This window comes from Myodes glareolus, chromosome 8, assembly GCF_982192425.1.
Source record: "Myodes glareolus chromosome 8, mMyoGla1.1, whole genome shotgun sequence".
NCBI classification, from domain to species: Eukaryota; Metazoa; Chordata; class Mammalia; order Rodentia; family Cricetidae; genus Myodes; species Myodes glareolus.
Genome location: NC_142033.1, coordinates 87,304,848 through 87,317,823, shown reverse-complemented (window position 1 = coordinate 87,317,823; position 12,976 = coordinate 87,304,848).

Genomic DNA, 12,976 nt, shown 5'->3' with positions numbered 1-12,976 from the left:
GAGAAAGTGCATTCCAACTTCAGGGATGTAATGAAGGAAAAGCAGGTTAGGGGATCATAGAACAGGAAAAAGAGGGCAGAACTCATCTGTACCAACCAGTTTGAGGCCCTTGAGTGTCTCCGGCCAGCCGAGTTTCCCAAAGAGCAATAGCAGCAGTAGCTGAAGCTTATCTACACTCAATGCTCAGCATGACTCACTGGCAGGAGCCATTGCAAAGGTCTACAGAGAGGGTTCCCAAATGGAATTGCTGCAAATATGGCTGTAGCATTGTGGCTGGTTGAGATTCTGTAGATTGGAAGCATCTGGGGAGGGGACCACTTGGAACTCTACTCACTTGAAGTTACAGAGCAGCCCTGGGTATTCACCGTTCCTTGGGGTTCCATTTTTAAGAAAATGAATATCTTTGCTCTATTCTCTATTTGAATAGAGGTAATGGGTGGGGCTAACACTATCTAACTTGTCAATTTGCCTTTCAGGTAGTATTAACTCTACCGTTTCTATCCCTGCCTATGTAGGAAACCAAGAAAGAAAGAAAAAAAGCTTATTTCCAGTCCTGTGCCTCCTTGTCATCTCTAGCTACACAGAATAAAAGCTTTGGTCAGTCTGGACCAGAACCACAGCCCTTGTTGCTTCACCTACTGAAGGATGGAAAGTCGTTTTCTTGTTGACCTTGAATGGGTAAGCCAATCGGTATCTCAGCACAAGTCCATTCTGTTGCGTACTTCAGAGCTCATTTGTCCTGAAACTCTCTGGTCTTCATTTGGAAAATGCACTGAAATGCTCTTATGCTTGTACTTATTATAATTTTGTCCCTAAAACTGTGGGTGATTTGAGTGCGTGATTGGTTTTAATTTCTATATGAATACATAAACTAAGCCTGTGTAGAACTGGGTACCTTCCAGACCTGTGTGCTGCCTCAGACATGCAGGGATATCTTCACTGGCATGTTCCAGCTCATAGATGCAGATTGTTAGCTTCCTGTTTCAGTTAGTTTCAATGGAAACCTATTTGATTTCATTTGGAAACCTCTGGCTAATGCTGAGGTCGCCACTTCAAAACCTTGAATATAAAGAAGACTAAGCATTAGACATGACTCAGTCCTCAGACCCACTCTATCGTTCACTCACCCAATTATTATGAGATATTCTCTAGCAACTCACAGTTTAGTAGGAGAGAATCAGAGATAAATACACAATTACAACACGGTGCATTTTGTTTAATGTAAAGATAAGAGTAAAACATCAGAAAACACAAAGTTGGGGTATCCCAACTCTCTGACACGCGCAGAAGCTGCAATTCCCCGGAAATGGACTGGCATTATCAAGTTGGACATGCCGGATGGCTGTGGCAAAGAGCTGTATTTGACCACAGCAGAGGGGAGCTAAGGAACAGACGGCCTTGTTTACACTCCAAGTGAGGAAATGGAGGGTTAAAAAAGTAATCACGCCAACGCAAAAAGAGGAGGACGCTAGCAAAGTATCGCGACTGCAGCTGGATGAATAATTGATGAGCTGATAGCCTTGCCGAGCATCTCATTAATATGATGCTGCAGGTTCATTAAGTACCATTCCAGGCTTGTCGTAGAGGGGCCTCCTGAGTCTTGATTAGAGATTGTGTGGCTTTGACTTCGCCATCAGAACTTTGGGTTTTAGGTGTTGACAACGGCTTCTTAAGCTTCCATCTTCTTAGCCCGGCCCTTTTAGAAGCCCTTCTCTATCCCCCCTCACTAATCATGGGCTTCTAACCATGACAGTCAGTCCTAGTAAATAATATATCAAGATAAATGATAATTGTTCTCTTTTAAGTGTCTCCTAATGAGCATCATAAATTAAAAATTAATATTGCAAAGACTGTATGAATAGCATCAAATCCATAAACAAAGCAGCGGGTATCAGGCTTACAAATGAAAGCTAAACACCTCTCTCGTCCTCTTTATCACCCCCACTCCTTCCTACCCTCCCCCAGCCCCTTTCCCGTCTCTAGCCTCGATTTTCAAAACTCAAATTCAAGCTACCAGGAATTACATCACAGACAACATACATGTGCGTGCACACACGCACACACACACACACCTTCAGGGTTTAGCGTGGGCTTGAAGACTCAGTCAAAATTTTTCATTTATTTTCCTTAATCAAAAACCGACTTTATATAGACAAAGTAGAGTTGATTTACTAAACACTTTCAGTAAGGCCCACAAATTAGGTCAAGCTCCATAGAAAGGTTTATAAGAAAGTCACATTTGTTAGCCCCCAAATAAATCCTGCCCTATCTCAGAGAACTGAGTTTCAGGCTAAGTCAACATTTTGGGAGAGACTGTACCACAACGTTAAAAAAGACCTCTTCACTCTGGGGTGGGATTATGGCTTTTCCTGCATTCTCTCCCCTTTTATTTTTTTACTTAAAAGTGCTTTTCTCAATTTCAACAGATTTCTACACCTACTACTATAATATGCATTAGAAAAGAAAGAAAGTATTATTCAGAAGTGAAGAACACTATGGTCAGACCCACCCATCTGGTCACAAAGGTTACAATGGCTAATATTTTAGGAACCTCTGCGTAATTCACTAGGCACTAAAAGTATGTTTAATACATAATGTGTTTTTCTTCTCTATCCATCACAACAGCACCAAAGAGCAGATAATATTATTCCCACTATCCAATGTCCGGCTAAAGGAAAGAAAGGCTTAGTCAATGAATTGTTTGAATCCCTTTTGGAGCTGGACATATGGATTGTCTTGGCCAGTGGCGTTATCTTGTGTATCCAATACCCTGTTAGATTGTCAAGTCCACAAAGAACTAGTGCTTATGAGATGGCCTCATGTGTTTCTCAGTGCTGAGGGTGTACACTGGTCCTTCCCATGTAAACACTCCAGCCATAGGAGACAGTCGTATTTCTCACTGTAAATAAACACATGAGCTGTGTGCCTGCAAACTCTAGCTGAGCTGCTAGTGGACCGAAAAGGCAAAGTTCCCTAAGTTCTCACCTATTGCTGAGCTCCACAGCAAGTCTCCCTGTCTCTGAATGTTCTCTGCCAAGACATCCGCTTGCAGTACTCAGGAACTGCTTCTGCTCTTCCCACAGCTACCTAGGGAGAAAAGTCAGAAGTGACTCATCTTGGCAACTAAGCTACATAAGCAACAAGAGTGGGTTTCACTTGAGGCTGCTAGCAGATTGCTTTCACTAACCTTAGCTGATTGTCTTTGTGATATATACACATTAGAGCTCTAGGTTGGCAAGGCAGCCTCTGGGATTTTCTCACAAATAGAGACCCTGTAGCTAAAATGTTAAGACAATGAAATCCTAGACCTCTTTCTCCCTGGGACACCTTACAGCCAATAGTGGCTGTGCCTCAGCAAGCCAAAAGACATGCAAGAAGAGGTTCATTAAATGAATTAAACCATTAAACCTGCTACAAAACCAGCAGATTTCTAAAAATAGCAGTAATAGGGCTTTATTTTATATTAAAAAATCACCATGGAAACAATAAAAATATAAATGCAAAACTGAGTGTTTATAATGTTCACTTTCACATCTGTCAACATTTTAGAGAAACTTCTGGAGCAACACAAACACATTCCTAGAAATGTTTAGTTCATGAAGAGAACACAGGGACAGTGACAGCTTTCACCAGATTCAGGCACCAGATGAAAGGTCGTGGACCACAGACCTTTGGGGCAGGAAGAGAGCAGGAGAGCATGATGCAGGTTCAGGGATGTTGCAGCACTCCTCAAGGTCATGCATGTCAGTAGACTTTAAGAAATGTGTAAGGGAAAAAGAAGATCTTTCTATTGTCCCTTTAGCATTCAAATAGCCAGTCACTCAATGTGAATTAGGAGCTAATTCAGAGAGAAGTTGCCAGTCAACGGCCTTTCTGTATTTTTACAAGCAAAATAAAATAGTAAATTCAAATATTTCCCTATAATTGTTCTGACTCGAGTGAAAACCTTCAGATTAAGAAGTATTAAGGCGATATGGTACATTTATAGCACTTACGTATTAATAGATTTATGTTTGATGCAATATTGCTGTAACTATATATCAGTAATATATCTATGCTTCTGTCATATACATATGTACACATAAATACATACTTATATTTGTGTGTGTGCACATAATATATATGTTGGGTTAGGATACCAAATGTATTTTTCTGCTGTGCCACATTAAAAAATTATTAGAACTTCTTGCTATAGGACTTCTACTGGGTTCCGATCAACTAATAACAACAACAAAAATGTAAAATTGAAACGTCTCATTTAAATTTTGGCTACCGTGCACTAAGCACCTATCCTTGCAATGTAAAATATCTTTCTAGTCTGGTCTCAATACAATGTCTTGTACATTATTAAAAAGAAAACAAAGTAATGAAGCGATAGCAAAGGGCAAGAGTGTCATAAGTGACCAGGAACTACGGCTTCCATGGGTTATGATGTCTGTTTTCACCTCCTCAAATCAAAGTTTGGGGATGAAATTTGCTTAGTTCCCGTTATATAGATCGACCATATTGTGCGCTGCATTGATGCTGATCAAGTAGGTGGAAGTACAAATCTCAGACTCAGCCACTAACAAGTCATCCAAAAAATTCACCTGATAGCATTCTTAACAATGCCTCTGGCAAGAAGAGCATCTCCTTTAAAGACGTTTTTATATGGGATGTTAATACTTGGGCATAGAAACCTTTCCTAACCAAGAGACTCGTAGGTCCGTTCACAAATTTTATGCCCTTCATCCTCATCTGGGCATTTGTGATCCTACAAGGATTCTGAATTTTGTGTCTCAGAAAAAGAGTGCCCGAAGAAGTGGGAAGAAGAGAAGAAAGGAGGTGGAAGAAGAAAAACTAAGCCACTCTGGGCTTGCTTAATAAAGGATGGTATCACCAACTCCAAAACCCAGAGGCTATGAATTTACTTTGATTAAGGAATAATGTTCTTTGCTGTAAATTATTGATTCCTTTTACTTTCCATGGATCTTTTCTTTCTGTTGCATCTGAATTTATACCCACTCCCCCACCACACACACACACACACACTGTATAAGCAACAGGTATTTGAAGTCTTAAAGACAGCACCACAGAGGCTAGTCAAGAGAAGTTCTTTGGAGGTCTGGAATTAGCAGGTGTTCCACTCAACCGCTCCTGTAACTATGACAGAGGAACTCAATAAGCCAGCTCCAAAATCATGATTGCCATCTTACACAGCCACAACTATGGCATGCTGTGGCAAGCTGAGCAGTGCCCCAGGGAACAAGATCTGCTTCTGAGGGATGTTCTGTGTACAAGTAGCTAGAGGTCATGGCTTGTCTAAGGAAGTACAGCTTGGTAATTAAAGGGGCAAATCACAGAGACCCTGCCTCAATTTCCTTATGCAAAGTGAAACTAACACTGGAGTTGAACTTATATGTTGTAAAAGATCAAACTTAAGTTTTTGTAGAGTTTGTCCCAGTATCAAGTACATAGCTGTTGCAAATGGCGAGTGGGGTGCTTTTCGTCCTGCCCGGATCCCAGCCGCCTGGCTAGCTTTACCCAAAATAATTACACAAAAATTGTATTCATTTAAACACTGCCTGGCCTATTATTTCTAGCCTCTTATTGGCTAACTCTCACATATTAGTTTAACCCATCTCCATTAATGTGTATTGCCACTTGACTGTGGCTTACCGGCATGAGTCTAACCAGCGTCCATCTCAGAGAGGAGATCCATGACGTCTGCCACACTGCCTTCTTCCTCCCAGAATTCTGTTCTGTCTACCATGCCCATCTAAGGGCTGCCCTATCAAAGGCCAAGGCAGTTTTATTTATTCAACCAATGAAAGCAACACATAGAAAGAAGACCCTCCTACACCACGTAGCAAATAGTCAATGAAGGTGTCTGGTTTTATTACGGTATCACTGAATTCAGATCCTGATGAAATGATCCAATATGACGAAGTGTTAAACAATGCCTTGGTAGAGGCACAGTCTGCATACTTAATGAATTTGAAAGATACTGAACTGAAACTTACTATTGCTTTTGTGGTCTATTTTGTTTACTTGACTCCACCAAATGCCTTGTGAGAGTTAAAGGAAACCAATGGGTCAGCCCTAGATGATGAACAAGTCCTTGATTTTATGGGCAAAAATGGGCAACCAGGAATGTATAGAATTGTAATGCGAAGATCTTTTGGCATGCTGTATTTGTTCCAAAATCCTTAGACTTGGCTACACCAAAGAGCCCTCATAAAGCCTGAGTGTTTTACTCTTTTAGCACTCATCACCTCTATGAGGTCATTTTGTTATTTTAGGGAAGTAGGGACAAAGGCAGCGAGAGAACAGCATTGTCCGAAGCACATGCCAGCTATACAAGCAATTTGGCCAGTGTGTTCTCGAATGGGATAATGAACCAGATGGCAATGCCACCCAGAAACCAACTCCCATGTGCACATCACGTTAGTATTCACTTATTTTCATACAATGCTGAGGCAGTGAGCATGAGTCTTAATTTTACTATGTATATGTGCTGCATAAATGCTTGACGGGCTGACAGGAAGTATTTTTTGTAGGATAGGAGAGAATAATAATACACACTAATTGAAAGATATTTAAAGAATAAAAAAAATCACCCAGTCTATCCACAAACCACGCACTAGAAATGGATGAGGTTTTTTGGCATTTGGGACATTTTAGTGTTATAAAAATGTAGACTATAGAGCTATTATATCAAGTAATTTATGGGATGAATATTATAATTCATTGAATGTCACGACTTATCTTTTATTCATATAGTTACTGTTTCATTACCAGAGAGGGAGGTTTGTCAAAGGTTAATTATTTTAAATTGCTCTGGCAAACTTATTTTGATTTGTACAATTTTTTTGAATAATCATAGGTCTATCTATTCATACATCTTTATGAGGCATCTTTTTAAAAAATAATATTCTTTGATGAGGTTGTTAAAGCTAGATAAATGCCTCCATGATATCTTTAAAATATATTCCCATTAACTCCAGATGTAGCTCAACAAAGAATTATTATTTTTATTGATATTATCATTTATTTTAGAAGTTTTATTTTTCAAGAGAAATAAATACAATAAGAAAATAGCCAGCATGCTGTGTGTGTTGATGTATACCTGTATCCCCTACATTTGGAAGGGAGAGTTAGGAGGGTGAGGAGTTCAAGGTCATTCTATCTACTCAGTGAGTTCCAGACCAGAGTGAGCTACATGAGACCCTATTTTCCATACACATAAATAGACATGGGTATATGTCTATGTGCACATACATATACACGTGTTAGTTTATATGTATGCAATCTGCATATATAAGCATGCACACACACATATACACCATTGAAAATTGAAATCCCCGTGGAACTGGTTCATAGTATCATTCATCTTTGGACCACTGTTAGGAATACTCTTAAAGACAAATGAGAAGATTGCCAACATATTCCCTGCTCCTCTATCCCTGTTTCTTATGAAACTGCCCCTCAGTCAGGAATACATTTTCTCAACGTGTGAGAACAAAGCCTTGTAGGAGATGCTGGGCAACAAGACACATACCTTCAAAGACAGAAAAGAAATTTCTGATGATAAATTTAAGTCAGAAGGAAGTCAGACTCAAAGTTAGAAATTAAGAAGACTACAGCACATGTTTCACGTGCAGTATAATACATATTCTTCCCACCCTATCTTTTTCAAAGCTTAGCTTCTCCCATGAAGCATTCCTCACTGATTGTACCTAGAATGGTTTTGTTAATCATCAAATGTTTGTGTGTTTGGTTTGTACTTTATTAAAATGCCATTATTACTATGTGGATTCGTTATTCATAGCCATATGAGAATTAGGCAAGAATAATGGGGAAAAAGTCCCAGATTCATAGTTAAGTTCTGTTGTTTTTTACATGTAGGTTAGATACATTGATTAGTCTGAGGTTCCACTTCTTTTATGTCATAAAGCATCAAGAAAAGCAATTTATGTGCTCCTCAAACTCAACAATATGTCACCTAATAACTGAACACTTCCCCTAAGTTTACAAAATTCTGAAATATCTACACTGAACTAATGCCGCAAAGGATGGTATATCAGGTAAGCACCATTACTGTCCAGTTTTAGGAATATAGATATTAAATGAATTGGGTGAAATGTTATTTTAACACAATAAGTCATTATGTTTAGTGTATAGACTTTATATCATCCATTTCATATTAAAAGCCCCAAGGCTACAATTTCTATTGATCTTTTAATTATTTTATTTTTATCTCATTTTCTTCTAATGTTCCTTTCTTTAATGAGGCTTATGAACAGATCCAGAAGGTAGAATTTTTTTTATATACTGGGATTTGCAAAACACAGCTGAGTTTGTGTGGATATATTGCCAAAATAACTAGCATTTTTCTGTCAGAGAAAAATAATAATGTACCATTAGAAAAATTATCACATTCAACCAGTTGTCCATGTCTTATGCATGTGGCAAAGATGTTCCTAAAATATAGCCTAAAAGGCATGGAAATAAAATGTCTGTTAAGTCTGTAACACTGATTAAATCAAAGCCAGAGGACTGAATAATAAATGCTGACTTTGAGTAGAAAGGGCGAAGTGTTTTCTAGAGTCAGCAAAGAGTCATAGGAAGGACCCTTTTTGTGCCATTCACCTTCAATATTTAAAGTACTGGATACACAATTGACAATAAATACTGGCTCAGCTTAATGTCCCTTATATTAGAATTGGTAAAATCCTAAAACCATGGGAAGCTTCCATTAAAGAAGAACCTGTGGCTTTGAAGGAGATTCAGAATAGAAAAGTGTTGGAGATGAGCCAGTAAAAAATCTAGGGGAATTTGAAAGTATTCAGAGGAAACTGAAGAAAGATTGCAAATATCATACAATGCCAAGTTATGATATCGTAAATGAAAGAGGTAATGCTGGCAAAAGGCTGATGCCTATTCTCTTTTGCAAATGTAAGCAGATAAATGAGGGCAATGTGTTTGCTTTGCATGCAAGAGATGTCTATTTGGTAGGTGTAACTAGGTATGTGAGTCCTTTTAAGGAGGGGCTAGAGAGGAGAGTAGAAATTATAGAATGAGTTCTTCAGTGGTTGAGTTTTTCTCAATAATATGTTAGGCACATATATAGTGTGTCTTCACTTGACTTGAACTGTCTCGCTGGAACAAGTTCTTTGTTGTAGGAATTATTATTAGAAGAAGACTGAGGATGAAAACCATTAAATAAATGCCCGAACTCGCATGTTAGTGGTCAGCAGAACTGCAAGTCGTGGGCATGTCTACTTCATGCACTTTCTAGATTGGGAGTAATTAAGACTCCGTTATAATAGTCTCAACATGTACCAAATCTATAGCTTTTTCTACACTGAGCCGCCAGGACACCACAACTTGTTTCTGTTTAACTTAAAGCCCACACGAGAGGGAAAATTGACTGACAACTTTGATACCATAAAACCTTTGCTAATTTGACATTTGAATATATGATCTACATACATATGTATAATACCCATGTATTTCATTCTTATCCAGACTTCATGGTACAGTTAGATCTCTTCAATAAGAAAATTAGGGATTTCTTCCTCAAAACAGTGTTCTTGATCCTAAACAAATGAGTTCGAAGGCATTTCCTCTTCTGACAGTGGCAAAAGGAGCTCACGCTATGGGCAATTTTATCAACGACTGCCAGAAGAAAATACTCCGTATCCAGTGTCTTCTACCAGAGATGATTGGGATATTTCTATTTTTATTTTTCCATAACAAAGACCTCTAAGTACAAAGCCTGCCTCAAGTTTCCATGGAGTGCTTTCTGATCACCTTTTCGTGTTTCTGAGCTGCTCTGGGGCAACGCTGTAAGGGGAAGACCCCCAGGGGAACAGCTGATTAGGTTTTGGCAAGACCCACCAAACATCTGCTTCAAACAAAAGACATCTGCATATCTCACATTTATTTTTCATAATTTACAGAAGCAACCTGCCAAAATTCAGCAAGGGAGAATCAGCTAGCACATAATTAGCTTAAAGTTTGCTTGCTTTAGGAGTGTAAGCGTGAAGCACAGGCACTCACCTGGGAGGACATCAAGGGTGGAAACTGCAGCTTAAATCTGCAAAGCTGACTTGAACCTTGTGTACCAGAGCAGAAGACTGAGCCCTGCTAAACTTGTAAGGAAGGGCTAAATAAGTCAGCTATGATGCCATGGACTTCTTTTGTCCAAACAGATGGCCTCTATGCCAAAGGCATGGCCAAAGGTAATAGCACTTACTAAGTCAGATTTACCCAGACAGAAAGATTTGTTCCAACCACATAGTGCTGCAATGGTCAAGTAGATGATGATGTAATGCCACATAAATCATAATTTGAAAATATATCTAGGGTACCAATAGCATAGTGAAATATATGCTTCAAAGCATCTTAAAACTATTACCAAAACATACAGGAATGCCTTTGTTAAGTAGATAGAAGTATATTTGCAATATATGATGAAAATATATAAAGAAAAGAGCATGATGAACAACATGATCGGTTAATTAGCACTAACATAGCCTGTGGAATAAGTCCAACAAATTCTGCACTCATAAGGCATATCTTAACCAGCTGAAATTAAAAACTTTCCAAGGTAATTGTTATATTAACTTACAGAGCTTGCCTAGTAAAATATTTTTAAGTAGAAGAATAAAAAAATTTTGGATAAGAAAGATTTTTCTGTTTGTAACAAACAAATTTCAAGCCTATTTCCGGTAGCAAAGATCTATATAAGTGTGTGTGTGTGTGTGTGTGTGTGTGTGTGTGTGTGTGTGTGTGTGTAAGCATACACATACTAGATATGGGTTTTGCAAGATACTTTTAAATCTATGGAGAAAATATTTGTACAGTTGAAATAAAGATCTGCAAAACACTAGGCATTGTTTCAAAACATTTGTGACATTAGACCCCCAGTGAGAGGAAAATGTGGTGTCGTGGTGACAGCTCAGGTGAAAAAAAGCTGACGGTGATCTTCAAACCTTAGCAACTGTCTTGAAAGAGCAATTGTGCTCCCAACTTACTGATTTAGCATCAGGCACAATGCTGAACCTCTGAAAATCTCTGAAATAAAGCTACAGTGATTCCAAAAGATTTGAAGTTAGACACACAGTATAGAAACACTATGTACAGCCCTGTGGATTATTGGTAGGTGACAGTCAGCTACAGCAAAGGAGAGACATGCTTGTCTGCTATTGACCTCCTATATGTCTTTATGTGCTTAGTTGTCTGGTTTTGTTTTAATTTGTGAGACAGAGTCATCATGCTAGCCTTGATCTCAAGGTCTTTCTTCCTCTGCCTCCAGGTTGCTGAATTAAAGGCAAGCATTAACACACCTGACTTTACCTTATGTTTGGGGATCTATTCTGGTTCCTCAGCCCTAATATGTGTGTACCAAACTGGTTTGAAATACAAAATCCAATGCAATCAGGAGTTAATATAAGCATATTGACTTTTAATTATGCACTAACTTACTGCTTGAGAGTTGTTCTGAAATATTCATTGTTTTGCTTCCAAAGCACTAAGATTTTAAACTAATATTTCTTACACATTAACTTACCAGGTAATTATAAATTCTCTTCTCTTGGACATGAGGCTTTTAACAAAGTTAAATCAAGGACTTGGGAGCTTCAGACTTACATTTGAATTGTGATTCAGCCATCTGTAAACTTGAGTGATGATTGACCTTGGTTGTCAACCTGACCGGGTCTGGGATCAACGAATACCCAAGCTACTGGACTCTCCTGGGAGAGACTTTCTTTACCAGATTGTTTGGAGCTGGGAGACCCAGCCTACATGTGAGCATCACCTACTGGTGGCAGACCACACAAAAGGGTGTGGAAGAAGGAAACATGCTTTTTGATGCACTCCTCAATGGCGACTTTATCTACCTGTTGCTGCTGTGTTTCTTTGCTGATATTAGAACCAACGGGTCTGGCCTTCCAATACCGAGTGAAGAGCAGAAATTATCCAGGAATTCATCAAGCCATCGGAGACAGATTGCGACTGCTGCGACAACTAACCACAGGAACGGGAAACTACTGCGGATTCTCAACCTCTCCTGTAAGAGAAGGCTATTGGATGGCTTTCCAGACCACGTTTTCGTAAGCGAAACTAATAGATCCCTTTTAGTATGTATTTAATCCTCTCAGGTCTGTTCCTCTAACACAGCAGTTCTCAGCCCTTACAATGCTTCAATTCTTTAATACCATACCTCGTGCTGGGGTGACACCCCAACTATAAAATGATTTCATTGTTACTTTAGAACTCTAATTTTGCTAATGTTGTGAATTATAATGTAAATATTTGATGTGCGGGATATCTTATATGTGACCCTAAAGGGGTCACTACCCACAGATTGAGAACCACTGCTCTAGGGACCCATGACTAACACAGCTGGGAAATCTTATGTAATTCATACCTTGTGTGTTTCATTTCTTTAACCTGCCTACCAAAGTTAGTGTATTTATTGTGAGGGTTAAATGAGCTGGCTTATGTTTTACAGGGTACCTAGGCTGTACCTCAGTATTCTGTTTTGTCAAAGATTTTAATTTTCCAACACCCAGGTGGCTCATACTACAGAGCTCTTTGAAAGAAACCTACCACAAAGATGTGAATAAGATAGAAGACAAAGGTGAAAACTAGCCTACAAGTTGGCAGGAAAGAACAACATTGACGTCAGTGCAAAAGCGTTTTAAATATATCTATCATTTTGTTCCCAGGATACTTATATTAGATCATTAGCCTCCTCAAAAGGTATCAAAATATTTTATATTGAACTGTATCAAATCCAGGGCTTTTCACATCTTAGGCAAGGACTCTATCACTGGGATATATTCCCAAATCAAAAACTGTTAATAGTATAAAGAACAGGACACAATCAAACAATATCAAAGCAAGAGGATAAAAATAAAAAGATAGATCTATGACAAATAACAATATTGAATCAGTAATTAATGAAAAACTCCATCTCTCACGC